An 18200-nucleotide genomic window follows, 5' to 3' on the forward strand; every position below is an offset into this window, starting at 1 on the left:
TCTGTTACAAAACACCAAAATGTGTGATGACACACACTTGTAGCCTGAATTAATTGATGTGTCTTGCTGACAAATTAACTTTTTTTGTAAAAAGAAAAGTCGGGACACCTGAAAAGGAGCTGAAAACAATGTTGCAAGTTCGTTAGCGAAAGCTCCAAACAGACAGGCGGAATAGAAAGATGAATGAGATTGAAAGAACCTGAACCAATGGTCACTGGTTTAAACCAATTCAGAGTGGTGGGGGTGTTAGTTTCATTTGGAATAAGCTATTTCATATTTACCACTGTAGCAGAACAAAATTGCATTAAAAAAAAATACAGTATGAGAATGGTTCAATTATAGAGCCACCCCCAAAGTTGGACTTTAGTTGCAATTAGGGGAGCTCCTGTCTCATTCAAGGAGGCTGAGCCATAAGTGTCACTACTATGTTTGTCCCTGTCATGTGTCTGAATGACTGAATCACTATAAAAAATAACTCAGCGCTATTGAGTTGGTGGCTGACTAAGGGAACTGATTCAAAACGTTGCCTAATAAGTCAAAGTTTAATACACAATTTATTATTTGTAAGAAATTCTGAAATAGTGTCCAGCTTTGAATACAGCTTTGTAGTGAATTGCCATGAATACAAAAAAAGAACAATACAGTCTCAACTACAGTGGGGAGAACAAGTATTTGATACACTGCCGATTTTGCAGGTTTTCCTACTTACAAAGCATGTAGAGGTCTGTAATTTTTATCATAGGTACACTTCAACTGTGAGAGACGGAATCTAAAACAAAAATCCAGAAAATCACATTGTATGATTTTTAAGTTATTAATTTGCATTTTATTGCATGACATAAGTATTTGATACATCAGAAAAGCAGAACTTAATATTTGGTACAGAAACCTTTGTTTGCAATTACAGAGATCATACGTTTCCTGTATGTCTTGACCAGGTTTGCACACACTGCAGCAGGGATTTTGGCCCACTCCTCCATACAGACCTTCTCCAGATCCTTCAGGTTTCGGGGCTGTCGCTGGGCAATATGGACTTTCAGCTCCCTCCAAAGATTTTCTATTGGGTTCAGGTCTGGAGACTGGCTAGGCCACTCCAGGACCTTGAGATGCTTCTTAGTTGCCCTGGCTGTGTGTTTCGGGTCGTTGTCATGCTGGAAGACCCAGCCACGACCCATCTTCAATGCTCTTACTGAGGGAAGGAGGTTATTGGCCAAGATCTCGCGATACATGGCCCCATCCATCCTCCCCTCAATACGGTGCAGTCGTTCTGTCCCCTTTGCAGAAAAGCATCCCCAAAGAATGATGTTTCCACCTCCATGCTTCATGGTTGGGATGGTGTTCTTGGGGTTGTACTCATCCTTCTTCTTCCTCCAAACACAGCGAGTGGAGTTTAGACCAAAAAGCTATATTTTTGTCTAATCAGACCACATGACCTTCTCCCATTCCTCCTCTGGATCATCCAGATGGTCACTGACTTCAGACGGGCCTGGACATGCGCTGGCTTGAGCAGGGGGACCTTGCGTGGATTTTGATCCATGACGGCGTAGTGTGTTACTAATGGTTTTCTTTGAGACTGTGGTCCCAGCTCTCTTCAGGTCATTGACCAGGTCCTGCCGTGTAGTTCTGGGCTGATCCCTCACCTTCCTCATGATCATTGATGCCCCACGAGGTGAGATCTTGCATGGAGCCCCAGACCGAGGGTGATTGACCGTCATCTTGAACTTTTTCCATTTTCTAATAATTGCGCCAACAGTTGTTGCCTTCTCACCAAGCTGCTTGCCTATTGTCCTGTAGCCTATCCCAGCCTTGTGCAGGTCTACAATTTTATCCCTGATGTCCTTACACATCTCTCTGGTCTTGGCCATTGTGGAGAGGTTGGAGTCTGTTTGATTGAGTGTGTGGACAGGTGTCTTTTATACACGTAACGAGTTCAAACAGGTGCAGTTAATACAGGTAATGAGTGGAGAACAGGAGGGCTTCTTAAAGAAAAACTAACAGGTCTGTGAGAGCCGGAATTTTTACTGGTTGGTAGGTGATCAAATACTTATGTCATGCAATAAAATGCAAATGATTTACTTAAAAATCATACAATGTGATTTTCTGGATTTTTGTTTTAGATTCCGACTCTCACAGTTGAAGTGTACCTATGATAAAAATGACAGACCTCTACATGCTTTGTATGTAGGAAATCCTGCAAAATCGGCAGTGTATCAAATAGTTGTTCTCCCCACTGTATATATGATAATTTATCTTGCTCCGAGTAACCTTAACTTTGATCCTTCTCCAACGTACTTAAATGTAACAAAACTCAGTTTATAGTAAACACAACAAAGAACAACGCTCCGTAGACTGCTAATTTAATCTGAAACTTGGCAAAATTGAAGAATTCTTTTTTGAGAAAAAGCTAAGGGAGGACAAGGCAGTTGCTAGCTGGCCACTCATACACCGGAGAGAAACCGCCACCCGACTCCTCAGGAGAAGAAATTGAGGATTCTGGACCTTCGGTTGATTCTGACACTCCAGTCAATAGCCCTGCACCCAAAAAGACAAAGAATTGTCTTTGCACGAACTCCTGGTCAATACAATCGATGCTGTCACTGCAAAGATAAATGAAAGAGCCGATGGTCTGGAGAAAATGACACTCGAAAACACATTTTAAAAAATCGATGAACTCGAGACCTCTTTGAATCATGTATAGGAGAGTATCGAAGATCTTAAACTTGCAAACACTGCAACCTCTGATAAACGCTCTGCTTGTTGGAAGCAGAGCGATACCGGAGAAGGTGTGGGTTACAGCTTTAAGGTGTCCTGAGGACCAGGGTGAGAATGTGAAGCGCAAAGTAAGTGACATCTGTAACCGTGTCGCCCCGGACTTCCCAGAAGGATATATGGACACTCATAGTATTGGGAAGAAGCAAGATGCCATCGGCAGCCGCTCGATCCTCATCCAGTTCGCTTTCGCACAGCCGCTCGATCCTCATCCAGTTCGCTTTCGCATAACCGCTCGATCCTCATCCAGTTCGCTTTCGCACAGCGAGCGATGCAGTTTGGAAATCTGAACTTTACATACACCTTAGCCAAATACATTTAAACTCAGTTTTTCACAATTCCTGACATTTAATCCTAGTTAGGATCACCACTTTATTTTAAGAATGTAAAATGTCAGAATAATAGTAGAGAGAATGATTTATTTAAGCTTTTATGTCTTTCATCACATTCCCAGTGGGTCAGAAGTTTACATACACTCAATTAGTATTTGGTAGCATTGCCATTAAATTGTTTAACTTGGGTCAAACGTTTCGGGTAGCCTTCCACAAACTTCCCACAATAAGTTGGGTGAATTTTGGCCCATTCCTCCTGACAGAGCTGGTGTAACTGAGTCAGGTTTGTAGGCCTCCTTGCTCACACACGCATTTTCAGTTCTGCCCACACATTTTCTATAGGATTGAGGTCAGGGCTTTGTGATGGCCACTCCAATACCTTGACTTTGTTGTCCTTAAGCCATTTTGCCACAACTTTGGAAGTATGCTTGGGGTCATTGACCATTTGGAAGACCCATTTGCAACCAAGTTTTAACTTCCTGATGTCTTGAGATGTTGCTTCAATATATCCACATAATTTTCCTTCCTCATGATGCCATCTATTTTGTGAAGTGCACCAGCCCCTCCTGCAGCAAAGCACCCCCACAGCATGATGCTGCCACCCCGTGCTTCACGGTTGAGATGGTGTTCTTCGGCTTGCAAGCAACCCTCTTTTTCCTCCAAACATAACGATGGTCATTATGGGCAAACAGCTCTATTTTTGTTTCATCAGACCAGAGGACATTTCTCCAAAAATACGATCTCTGTCCCCATGTTTTTTATGGCGGTTTTGGAGCAGTGGCTTCTTCCTTGCTTAGCGGCCTTTCAGGTTATGTCGATATAGGACTCGTTTTACTGTGGATATAGATACTTTTGTACCTGTTTCCTCCAGCATCTTCACAAGGTCCTTTGCTGTTGTTCTGGGATTGATTTGCACTTTTCGCACCAAAGTACGTTAATCTCTAGGAGACAGAACGCGTGTCCTTCGTGAGCGGTATGATGGCTGCGTGGTCCCATGGTGTTTATACTTGCGTACTATTGTTTGTACAGATGAACGTGGTACCTTCAGGCGTTTGGAAATTGCTCCCAAGGATGAACCAGACTTGTGGAGGTCTACCCAAAAAAATTTGAGGTCTTGGCTGATTTATTTTGATTTTCCCATGATGTCAAGCTAGGAGGCACTGAGTTTGAAGGTAGGCCTTGAAATACATCCTCAGGTACACCTCCAATTGACTCAAATTATGCTCATTAGCATATCAGAAGCTTCTAAAGCCATGACATCATTTTCTGGAATTTTCCAAGCTGTTTAAAGGCACAGTCAACTTAGTGTATGTAAACTTCTGATCCACTAGAATTGTGATACAGTGAATTATAAGTGAAATAATCTGTCTGTAAACAATTGTTGGACATGCACAAAGTAGATGTCCTAACTGAATTGCCAAAACTATAGTTTGTTAACAAGAAATGTGTGGAGTGGTTGAAAAACAAGTTTTAATGACTCCAACCTAAGTGTATGTAAACTTCCGACTTCAACTGTGTATATGGACTTGAAGTTTGTTAACCAATGCCAGGGGGATACAAAACTTTAGAAGAGGAAAGCTTTTTTAAATGTTTTGTAAGGACTGCAACGCAGATCTTTTATTCATTCAAGAGACACATTTATGCAAAGAGGACTATAATTTTTTTGAAAAATCAGGGCAGTGACATTTTCTTGGCCCACAGGACTTATCATTCAGCTGGGGTTGCAATTTTAGCACAATTTCAAAGGGATTAAAAAAAAAACTCAAATGAACATTGGCTAGTAGCGGTCATCAACCACATGGACAGATCATTTTTGTTGTGTAATGTATATGGATACGGTTCTAGTCCTACAAATGACTTACTTCTAGAGGAAATTGAGGAAATCCTTAGATTATTGTTGGTTGGGATTTTAATATGGTTTATTATAATGAGACTGATAGATTGCCCATTGGTGTGAACAAATTGGTGAATTTCTGCCAAAGCCTGGACTTAATTAACATATGGAGAGTTAATAACCCTGGAGAGAAACAGTACACATGGAGTAGAGATCGTTCATTACAATAAAAAATGGACTTGTGGGTGATAACCTTTAGCCTTGAGCCCAACACTGTAGAGGTAAAATTACTGCCCGCAGTCCTGACGGATCATAAAGTCATATGGCTGACTGTAATAATGTGCAGTAATGATGGTAAGAAATACTCTGGTGGTTATTCGAAACTGAATAACTCATTGTTATTGCATGATGATTTAAAAAATGGTAGTAATAATCACATTTCTGTTCATTTGAATTTAGCTACCTCTAATGCAGAATATGGGCAATGTCACGTACGTTGAAGGACGGGACGGACCAAGGCGCAGCGTGATATGCATACATGTTTATTTTACTAAATAAACACACGACAAAACAATAAACCAACGACACGTGAAGTCCTAAGGTAACACACAACAAACCTTACACGGAACAAGATCCCACAACCCACTAGTGCCAGTAGGCTGCCTAAGTATTGTCCCCAATCAGAGACAACGAGCTACAGCTGCCTCTGATTGGGAACCACACCGGCCAACATAGATCTACACATAATAGAACTACAACATAGAATATATATAATAAAGAATATACACACCCTGACTCAACATATAAGAGTCCCCTGAGTCAGGGCGTGACAGGCAATGTAAAATCCGTTCAACCTGTATTACTTATGGGAAACAGCTTCCTTTAAGAAGGAGATGTGAGGTAGCTGAGCTTTCTAAGAAAATTGCTGATATCACAGAGATTGAGCATCTTAATCTTACTGAGAAAGCTAAATTGAATGATTTACAGAATCAACTAGATACATTTTATGAGGAAAAAACTAGAGGAGCCTTCATAAGGTTCAGAAAACAATGGCTTGGAAAAGGTGAAAAAACAGTAAATACTTTTTTAATTTGGAAAAGAGGAGAGGGGAACTCAACACACTTAGGAAACTTAAGATTAATGGGGTGAACTCTGAGGATAGAGAGTTGTTATCAGACAAATCTCCAGGCTGTGATGGATTAACCTCTGAATTTTACAAAACCTCTGAAGAAAAAGCAACGTTTTACTTGAAACCTTCAAGGAGGCTATAAAGAATGGAGAACTACCTGCCTCTCTGAAGCAAGGGGTTATTATTCTTATACCTAAACCACACAAGGATCTCTTAATTATTGATAATTGGCATCCAATCACACTCCTCAATAACGTCTACAAAATTATAGCCTCAATCTTTGCGAAAAGGTTCAAGTCGGGCTTGAATGATCTGATTAATGAATGTCAATCAGGGTTTATGAAAGGGTGCCATATATCTAATAATTTGAGGTTGGTGTTAGATTTGGTTGAGTATTGTGATCTATTGGATGACTTCCCTGTTATCTTATTTTGGGATTTTCAGAAAGCATTTGATACCGTGAGTCACAATTGTATCTTTGATTGTCTTAAGCATTTGAAGTTTGGTAATTGTTTTGTTGATGCTATTAGAACTCTGTATAATGGTGGCAATAGCTGTATCAAACAGCTATCATGGAACTTCCTCAAGGTTTAACATTTACAAATGAATATGACAAGGTTGTCTAATCTCACCTTTTTTTTTTTTTTTAGTATGTCAAACCTTATGCTCATTAGTTTCTCAAGATATCCCAACTGGCGGATGACACCTCACTTTTTTTGAAAAATGTGTCACAAGCTAGATTGGCATTGGATATTGTGAAGCAGTTCTCCAAATGTTCATGTTTGGTATTAAATCTTCCAAAATGTGAGATGTTTGTTCTTAAAGGAGCTGTCAATCCAGCACAGCAGATTGTAACATCTCTGAAAAATATACTGTAACCTACCTCGGTGTAAAGATCACCAAAAATATTAAGGCTGTGAATGATCTTAATTTGAATTCTGTAACTGAATCTATCAAAAATAAATTATCCTCATGGTTAGGGAGGGATTTAAGTCTTCAAGGGAAGGTGCTTTTATCCAAAGCTGAGGGGCTATCTTGTGCATCCTATCTTTTTTCATCTGTTGACATTCCCAAATCCACTTGCTGTACCTTAGATAGGTTATTGTACAAATTCATATGGAAAAACAAGCCACATAAGATAAAAAGAGATGTAATCACCAACAGGGTTTGTGATGGCGGTCTAAATGTCTTAGACTTCACTCTCTTTAATCAGATATCAAAAGTCAACTGGGTTAAAAGGGACTTAAGAAATCCTCATAGTTCTTGGAATATTGTACCTGATTTTGTTTTTCAGAAGCTCTGAGGGCTTAATTTTTTACTACAATGTCCTTATATTGTGGGTAAACTGCCCGTGAAATTGGCGGCTTTTCACAAGCAGGCCATAATGTGCTAGGCTGTCACACCCTGGCTCTGGGACTCATTATGTTGAGCCAGGGTGTGTTCATTCTATGTGTTCTGTTTCTATGTTGGGTGTTCTAGGTTGTTTATTTCTATGTTTGACTGAGTGACTCCCAATCAGAGGCAACGAGTGTCAGCTGTGTGCTGGTTGTCTCTGATTGGGAGCCATATTTAACTGTCTGTGTTTCACTTTGTGTTTGTGGGTTTTTGTTCCGTGTTCGGTCATTGTCACTGAGGACTTCACGAGTCGTTTATTGTTTTGTTATTTCGTGTGTATGCTTTAATTAAATAAAGAAAGTATGTTCGCAACTAACGCTGCGCTTTGGTCCACTCCTTCATACGACGTTCGTGACAGAAAAACCCACCATAAAAGGACCAAGCAGCGTGTCCAGGAGCAGGCAGACTGGACATGGGAGGAAGCGCCAGGAAAGGAGATGGAGAGGCTGGCGATGGCCCAGGTGGGCAAATCGTGGTCCTGGGAGGACATGCTCGGGGGCAAGGGACCTTGGGGTAGGATTAAGGCCCTGGCGAGAGAGGAGCAGCGGCGTCAGCAGTGCCATCGTCGGACGGACGAGAGGCACCCCCAATAATTTTTTAGGGGGGGGCACACGGCATGGGCGACTGGGCAGCAGGAGGCTGCCACAGGGCGAAATGGGAGACGAGGAGAGAAGGCCACCGGGTTACGGGAGCCATTGGCGAGAGGAGGGAAGGAAGTTGTAGAGGCACGGCGAGAGGTACTGAGGTGTATTGCCAGTCCGGTCCGGCCCGTTCCTGATCCCCGTTTAAGGCCAGTGGTGTGTGTTCCCAGTACGGTCCGGCCTGTTCCTGCTCCACGCACCAAGCCTACGGTGTGCGTCGCCAGCCCTGTCCGGCCTGTCCCTGCTCCACGCACCAAGCCTACGGTGTGCGTCGCCAGCCCAGCCCGGCCTGTCCCTGCTCCACGCACCAAGCCTACGGTGTGCGTCGACAGCCCAGCCCGGCCTGTTCCTGCTCCACGCACCAAGCCTACGGTGTGCGTCGCCAGCCCAGTCCGGCCTGTCCCTGCTCCACGCACCAAGCCTACGGTGTGCGTCGACAGCCCAGCCCGGCCTGTCCCTGCTCCACGCACTAAACCTACGGTGTGCGTCGCCAGCCCAGCCCGGCCTGTTCCTGCTCCACGCACCAAGCCTACGGTGTGCGTCGTCAGCCCAGCCCGGCCTGTCCCTGCTCCACGCACCAAGCCTACGGTGTGCGTCGTCAGCCCGGCCCGGCCTGTTCCTGCTCCACGCACCAAGCCTACGGTGCGCGTCGCCAGCCCGGCCCGGCCTGTTCCTGCCACTCGCACCAAGCCAGGGGTGCGAGTCGTCAGCCTGGTCCAGCCCGTTCCTGCCACTCGCACCAAGCCAGGGGTGCGAGTCGTCAGTCCGGTGAGGCCCGTTCCTGCTACTCGCACCAAGCCTACGGTGCGCGTCGCCAGCCCGGCCCGGCCTGTTCCTGCCACTCGCACCAAGCCAGGGGTGCGAGTCGTCAGCCTGGTCCAGCCCGTTCCTGCCACTCGCACCAAGCCAGGGAGGCGAGTCGTCAGTCCGGTGAGGCCCGTTCCTGCTACTCGCACCAAGCCAGGGGTGCGAGTCGTCAGCCTGGCCCAGCCCGTTCCTGCCACTCGCACCAAGCCAGGGGTGCGAGTCGTCAGTCCGGTGAGGCCCGTTCCGGCTCCACGCACCAAGCCTACGGGGTGCGTCGCCAGCCCGGTCCGGCCTGTTCCTGCTCCACGCACCGAGCCTACGGTGTGCGTCGCCAGCCCGGCCCGGCCTGTCCCTGCTCCACGCACCAAGCCTACGGGGTGCGTCGCCAGCCCGGCCCGGCCCGTTCCTGCCACTCGCACCAAGCCAGGGGTGCGAGTCGTCAGTCCGGCACAACCCGTGCCTGGGTCATCGGTGCCAATTCAGGTACCGCTCTACTGCTCCACTAAGGAGCTGAAGCCTACCGCTCCTGCTACGTCCAGTCCAGCTCCAGCCAGCGGGGCCAGACCGGACCAGGGGCGCTATGGGGGGTTTGTTGGAGGGTGGTGGGCAAGCCCGGAGCCGGAGCCGCCGCCGAGGAGGAATGCCCACCCAGCCCTCCCCTGTTTTGCTCGTATTTAGGCGCGGTCGCAGTCCGCGCCTTTAGGGGTGGGGTACTGTCACACCCTGGCTCTGGGACTCATTATGTTGAGCCAGGGTGTGTTCATTCTATGTGTTCTGTTTCTATGTTGGGTGTTCTAGGTTGTTTATTTCTATGTTTGACTGAGTGACTCCCAATCAGAGGCAACGAGTGTCAGCTGTGTGCTGGTTGTCTCTGATTGGGAGCCATATTTAACTGTCTGTGTTTCACTTTGTGTTTGTGGGTTTTTGTTCCGTGTTCGGTCATTGTCACTGAGGACTTCACGAGTCGTTTATTGTTTTGTTATTTCGTGTGTATGCTTTAATTAAATAAAGCAAGTATGTTCGCAACTAACGCTGCGCTTTGGTCCACTCCTTCATACGACGTTCGTGACATAGGCTTTGCTGTATAAACACAACTTTTCACCTCATAAATGCTTTATATGGAATAATGGGTTGATATTACATAGAAACAAGATGTAATATTACCGTAATTGGTTCTCGAAAAACATTGTCCTTGTCATCCAATTAGTTAGTATTAGCGGGAATCTATTTACGCGGAGAGAATTTATGGAAAGTTTGAGGTTTCAAGCAAGGAATATGTCACTGTTATAAAAGCTATACCTAGTGGGATAAAATCTTTACTACAGAATAATGCATATTCTGGAACATCTATTGTAAGCAATATCCAGGTGAATGGCATAGGTTTACTAGATAAGCAATTCAACAATCTTTTAAGGGATATTTTCTACAGGAATTCTATTCCTTCTACTATATTTGTTGGGCTTCATCATTTGATGTGAACTGGCGCCGTGTTTGGCTCGCTCCACACATATTTATGGTGAACAATAAAGTAAAGGAGATCTCCTTTAAGATTATCCATAGATTCTATCCGTGTAATAGATTGATTACTAAATATATACCTGATGTTACCAGTGAATGCAGTTTTTGTGAACTAGAAACTGAATCTATTGAACACCTATTTTGTAATTGTTTACATAGTGAGGTGTTCTGGACTGATGTGAAACTATATCCTGGCAACAAAATGCGTACAACCATTGAAATATCTAAATTTGACATATTATTTTACTACACCGATTCCACAATTGAACGTCAGTATGTCATAAATCTCTTTATTTTATATAAAAATGTTCATAAACAAATGTATGAAACAAAAAGCCCTTTTTTATTAACTGGTTTGGACAAATATTTATAATCATTCAAAGTATGCAAAACAAAATGTCTAAAAAAAATTATTCGCTATGTCTGTATTTGATTTGGTATAATGTGGATTTGTATTTATATATATACAGTACCAGTCACAAGTTTGGACACACCTACTCATTCCAGGGTTTTTCTTTATTTTTACTATTTTCTACATTGTAGAATAATAGCGAAGACATCAAAACTAAGAAATTAAAACATATGGAATCATGTAGTAACCCAAAAAGTGTTAAACAAATCAAAATATATTTTATATTTGAGATTCTTCAAATAGCCACCCTTTGCCTTGATGACAGCTTTGCACACTCTTGGCATTCTCTCAGCCAGCTTCAGCTGGAATGCTTTTCCAACAGTCTTGAAGGAGTTCCTACATATGCTGAGCACTTGTTGGCTGCTTTTCCTTCATTCTGCGGTCCGACTCATCCCAAACCATCTCATTTGGGTTGAGGTTGGGGGATTGTGGAGGCCAGGTCATCTGATGCAGCTGTGCCAGTCTTGACACCTTAACACAGCCATAAATTAGAGAGGAGGAGAATCTATCTCTGGCCCTCTAGTATGGTGAAAGGAATGCCTTTGTTTCAGCGACCTTTTGCCGCCCAAAAAGGTCTACATCCAACAATGAACATTGGGACAATATATTTCAATATCCAAATGTTGGGAATGATGAGAAATGGAATATGGAAAATTAATGTCTATTTTGTGATGTCATTAAAAATGGTATGAAGGCGTCATAACGAAAACATTGTGACTTGAAGAGCTTTTACACTGTGTATATCAGGTTTACATCCTTTACGTTGTGTAGAAAATATCAAGGAGGAAGACAATGTTTTCGTGAAGATAGGAATGTGATTTTAGCTTTCTAACAAGATCATAGTGATGATAATACTTTTGCCTTGTAACTAGCCATGCCAGAGGGAGCTCAGAGAGCGTGTCAGTATGACGGAAATGCCCCTCTTTACCAGAGTGCATAAAAGATTGAGTTAAGAATGATCAGATCAGACCAGAAGTACTCAAGCTGGGACCATCCTGTTGCTCTCTTCAAACCATCGTCTACTACACTGCTCTCATCACCCCACAGGGGATCATCGACACGGCTGATTAGCCGTCCTCAGAAGACCACTTCCAGAACGAGTGAAAGTAAACAGACCACTAAGAAGAAGGACATTGTGACCTCTTGTGGACAATCAGAGCCTTACATCTAAAAGGCCATCCGAAAGAGAGGGTCCAACAGAGATACACGACGAAGACCTCCAACACGTAAATACATGCATTACTTCTTACCAAATGGGCGGCAGTTCGGGGCAAGGTATTATGATTACTGTGAGCGTAGTTCCATGTGTATCCAAGTGTTTTCTCTTTAACTCGCCATCTTTTGTAACGAGTGTCATATTGTGTTAGTCCGCTAGGGACCCGTTTTCATAGTATTAAGTTTCTCATCCCTACCTATACCGTGTACGTGTTTGTATCTTGTGTTATAATTTTTTATTAGTTAGTAAATCAATAATTTTATCAATTTGTGTGGTACGGAACGATCAGTAAGACCCGGGTTTGTGAAGACTTAAAGAGTGTACAACTTTCAGAATGAGACGGATATGAGGTAAATGATTAATAAATGACTGGTAAACAATAAGAAATATATCTAGTTAATTCGGGAAACGGTAACTCGTTAAACAACTTTTCCCGTGGTGCCCCAAATTCCTAATGAGTTAATTGTTACATGACTAATTTAATCTAGTAACAATTAAATATAGTAGGTAATTATTCAATAAATAATAGTCATCACAATAATGAAAGTCACGTCACGACACAGAAATCATCCTTCACCCACACCGCGTCTCACAAAGCCACGGCGGTTGGAACCAAAAATCTCAAATTTGGACTCCAGACCAAAGGACAAACTTCCACCGGTCTAATGTCCATTGCTCGTGTTTCTTGGCCCAAGCAAGTCTCTTCTTCTTATTGGTGTCCTTTAGTAGTGGCTTCTTTAGAGCAATTCGACCATGAAGGCCTGATTCACACAGTCTCCTCTGAACAGTTGATGTTGAGATGTGTCTGTTACTTGAACTCTGTGAATAATTTATTTGGGCTGCAATTTCTGAGGCTGGTAACTCTAATGAACTTATCCTCTGCAGCAGAGGTAACTCTGGGTCTTCCATTCCTGTGGCGGTCCTAATGAGAGCCAGTTTCATCATAGCGCTTGATGGTTTTTGCAACTGCACTTGAGGAAACTTTCAAAGTTCTTGAAATGTTCCGTATTGACTGACCTTCATGTCTTAAAGTAATGATGGACTGTTGTTTCTCTTTGCTTATTTGAGCTGTTCTTGCCATAATATGGACTTGGTCTTTTACCAAATAGGGCTATCTTCTGTATACCCCCCTACCTTGTCACAACACAACTGATTGGCTCAAACGCATTAAGAAGGAAAGAAATTCCACAAATTAACTTTTAAGAAGGCACACCTGTTAATTGAAATGCATTCCAGGTGACTACCTCATGAAGCTGGTTGAGAGAATGCCTAAATAAAACATATTTTGATTTGTTTAACACTTTTTTGGTTATGAAATGATTACATGGTTATTTCATAGTTTTGATGTCTTCACTATTATTCTACAATGTAAAAAATAGTACAAATGAAGAAAAACCCTTGAATGAAAGGGTGTGTCCAAACTTTTGACTGGTACTGTATATATATACAGTTGAAGTCGGAAGTGTACATACACCTTTGCCAAATACATTTCAACTCAGTTTTTCACAATTCCTGACATTTAATCCTAGTAAAAATTCCCTGTCTTTGGTCAGTTAGGATCACCACTTCATTTTAAGAATGTGAAATGTCAGAATTATAGTAGAGAGAATGATTTATTTCAGCTTTGATTTATTTCATCACATTCCCAGTGGGTCAGAAGTTTACATACACTCAATTAGTACTTGGTAGCATTGCCTTTAAATTGTTTAACTTGGGTCAAAACGTTTCGGGTAGCCTTCCACAAGCTTCCCACAATAAGTTGGGAGAAATTTGGCCCATTCCTCCTGACACAGCTGGTGTAACTGAGTCAGGTTTGTAGGCCTCCTTGCTCGCACATGCTTTTTCAGTTCTGCCCACAAATGTTCTATAGGATTGAGGTCAGGGCATTGTGATGGCCACTCCAATACCTTGACTTTGTTGTCCTTAAGCCATTTTGCCACAACTTTGGAAGTATGCTTGGGGTCATTGTCCATTTGGAAGAACCATTTGCAACCAAGCTTTAACTTCCTGACTGATGTCTTGAGATGTTGCTTCAATAAATCCACATAATATTCCTTCCTCATGATGCCATCTATTTTGTGAAGTGCACCAGTCCCTCCTGCATAAAAGCACCCCCACAGCATTATGCTGCCACCCCTGTGCTTCACGGTTGGGATGGTGTTCTTTGGCTTGCAAGCAACCCCCCTTTTCCTCCAAACATAACGATGGTCATTATGGGCAAACAGTTCTATTTTTGTTTCATCAGACCAGAGGACATTTCTCCAAAAAGTATGATCTTTGTCCCCATGTGCAGTTGCAAACCGTAGTCTGGCTTTTTTATAGCAGTTTTGGAGCAGTGGCTTCTTCCTTGCTGAGCGGCCTTTCAGGATATGTCAATATAGGACTCGTTTTACTGTGGATATAGATACTTTTGTACCTATTTCCTCCAGCATCTTCACAAGGTCCTTTGCTGTTGTTCTGGGATTGATTTGCACTTTTCGCACCAATGTACGTTCATCTCTAGGAGACAGAACGCGTCTCCTTCCTGAACGGCATGATGGCTGCGTGGTCCCATGGTGTTTATACTTGCGTATTATTGTTTGTACAGATGAACGTGGTACCTTCAGCCGTTTGGAAATTGCTCTCAAGGATGAACCAGACTTGTGGAGGTCTACCATTTTTTTTCTGAGGTCTTGGCTGATTTCTTTAGATTTTCCCATGATATCAAGCAAAGAGGCACTGAGTTTGAAGGTAGGCCTTGAAATACATCCACAGGTACACCTCCAATTGACTCAAGTGATGTCAATTAGCCTATCAGAAGCTTCTAAAGCCATGACATCATTTTCTGGAATTTTCCAAGCTGTTTAAAGACACAGTCAACTTAGTGTATGTAAACTTCAGACCCACTGGAATTGTGATACAGTGAATGATAAGTGAAATAATCTGTCTGTAAGCAATTGTTGGAAAACTTACTTGTGTCATGCACAAAGTAGATGTCCTAACCGACTTGCCAAAACTATAGTTTGTTAACAAGAAATTTGTGGAGTGGTTGAAAAACAAGTTTTAATGACTCCAACCTATGTGTATGTAAACTTCCAACTTCAACTATATATATATATTTTTTTTTTTTGTGTGTGTGTGTAATCCCTCTGGCTGTTCAGTTTGTGTTTTGCATGTTGCTGTTGTTTAATAAAAAATTATAGTCGATTACCACTAGCTATGACTAGCTAACAGGGAAGAAATCTGCTAGGTAGTTAGGCTAGCCAAAGGGCGCGCGGAGCGTGAACAATGGCGGCAGCAAACTCTAAACCATCAGTGTTCGGTCAATAGCGACAAAGCCCCATATGGGATTATTTTGAGTACATTGATGTGAGAGACAAAAGTACATGTATTGTCATGTTAGTTGATAGCCTGTATGGTGCGGAGATCAAAGGGAAAACCCTTTCCAACTTGAAAGTTCACCTGAACAGTGTCCACAAAGAAGCATTCAAACAATTAGAGGAAAAAGACTACGTGAAACAGCCATCAGGTAGCTACATATCAACTATATCCTCATCAATCTACACACAATACCCCATAATGACAAAGCAAAAACAGGTTTTAAGATCTTTTTGTAAATTTATAAAAAAATAGAAAACAGAAATATCACATTTCTATAAGTATTCAGACCCTTTACTCAGTACTTTGTTGAAGCACCTTTGGCACCGATTACAGCCTCGAGTCTTCTTGGGTATGACGCTACTAGCTTGGCATACCTGTATTTGGGGAGTTTCTTCCATTATTCTCTGCAGATCCCGTCAAGCTCTATCAGGTTGGATGGGGAGCGTAGCTGCACAGCTATTTTCAGGTCTCTCCAGAGATGTTAGATCGGGTTCAAGTCCGGGCTCTGGCTGGGCCACTCAAGGACATTCAGAGACTTGTCCGAAGCCACTCCTGCGTTGTCTTGGCGGTGTGCTTTGTGTCGTTGTCCTGTTGAAAGGTGAACCTTCGCCCCAGTCTGAGGTCCTAAGCTCTCTGGAGCAGGTTTTCATCAAGGACGTCTCTGTACTTTGCTCCGTTCATCTTTCCCTCGATCTTGACTAATCTCCCAGTCCCTGAAAAACATCTCCACAGCATGATGCTGCCACCACCATGCTTCACCTTAGGGATGATGCCAGGTTTCCTCCAGACGTGACACTTGGCATTCAGGCCAAAGAGTTCGATCTTGGTTTCATCTGACCAGAGAATCATGTTTCTCGTGGTCTGTGAGTCCTATAGGTGCCTTTTGGCAAACTCCAAGCGGGCTGTTATTTGCCTTTTACTGAGGATTGGCTTCCGTTTGGCCACTCTACCTTAAAGGCCTGATTGGTGGAGAGCTACAGAGATGGTTGTCCATCTGGAAGGTTCTCCCATCTCCACAGAGGAACTCTGGAGCTCTGTCAGAGTGACCATCAGGTTCTTGGTCAACTCCCTGACCAAGGCCCTTCTCCCGCAATTGCTCAGTTCACATTTGTCTTCAGAAGGACAATAGTGTTGTCTAGTCCATTTGCTGATTAGTGGATTCTTACAGTAATCTTGTGAGCACCGATCAATACCGTGTGTGTATGTGTGGTGTATGTGTAAATACAGTCATGGCGTTTCAAAGTTTATATAGTAGAGCAGCATATTTGTGAAAGATGTTTCTATTTTTGAATAAGCCAGTTGAGTAGTTCTTATTAACTGATTATTTGTATTGTATAGGAGACCCCACTCAAAATATTTTTAAATTAAACATTCACAAACAGTCTAACCTTTCCATTTGGATTTGTCGCGATTGAATACATTTGTAATAAATGACGTATGGTCTGGTGCAGAAGAGTGTAAACACATACCATTTAAAGGTTTTATTTTTGAAGTACAACATGTGGTATGAGAGAACTAGTTCCATAAATACAAATACTCAACAAGTTTAGAACTTGAAGATTGCAATGTGAGTTTCTAATACTAAACATCAGATAAACATGATGCCGATAATGCTTTGGTATGAGTGTTACAACAGGCCTCAAAGTATTTAAAGGCCTACCAGACATGTTGCAGTGATGACCAGAAAACATCAATTGAGAGTGATTTTCATCTATTAACATCTGCTTTTCATTGCGTGAACTATCCCTTTAATTCAAAACAGAGTACCAAATGGAATTGGGAATGGTGGTGGCCCCAAAAATCGATTCATTTATGGATCATTTTAACCCACCAATCTATTCAAAATGTCACTGAGGTTTTTCATCCACAACAGGTGAGGGAACCTGAACGTCCCTCCACAATGTTCCTGCCAAATTAAACCTCTAGTAGTACATCACATGAAATAATACAAACTTGGAATGACAGTTACTTTTTCTTGCTTTCACACCAAGTTAATAAACAGTAAATCCATTGCCATTAGTCACGATTTCTGGAGGCCAGGGACACTACTTTGAGGTCAGTTAGGACAGACTATTACATATTGTTACAACTTGTCCCTTTGAAAATGGCCTTCACAGAAGTAGAAAGAATATTGACAGGACAATAAATGAGGTGCAAATTGAGAAAGTGAACAAAGTTATTCCAATTTGCAATCCTCAAAACACTGGATCTTTTAAAAAGAAAACAAGGATGCAATAATGTCTTAGGATATTTTGTTGAATTTATATATTTTAAAAAATACTTAATTACATCCTATTCAAGGCATGAACTGTAAAATACAGTCCTAGGCAGGTATTCAACCACTTTCCGCCAAGACCAAAATGCCCTAAACAACAACTTCCAGTCAAGAACCAAAAATATATTATCTATGGAAAAGTTATACGATGCAACTATCTCACAATTCTTAGAAACTGACTACTAGTTATGGCATTTCTGAACTAAAGTACCACCTTGTTGTCCACTTGGAGTCTGGCTGGGTGAGCTACTTGTGCATAGTACACCATCCACAGTACAACTCATACAGTAGCTAACGGTTCCTGCATGGCATAGGAGACGTCCACAGAGTCAAAGCTCTAAACTTCGATAGCGCTGTCAATATCCTATAGACAATCATCTTCTATGGGACAGAGACACACCCTTCGTTCATCCGCCACCACCCTGGAACCCACCTGCCACAGTGGGAGGCTTGAGCATGGTCAGAGTTGAGGGGTCCAGAGAACATTGTCTTTTCCTGCAGTGTTTAGCGAC

The sequence above is a fragment of the Coregonus lavaretus genome (assembly GCF_964263955.1).
Source record: "Coregonus lavaretus genome assembly, chromosome: 22".
NCBI classification, from domain to species: domain Eukaryota; kingdom Metazoa; phylum Chordata; class Actinopteri; order Salmoniformes; family Salmonidae; genus Coregonus; species Coregonus lavaretus.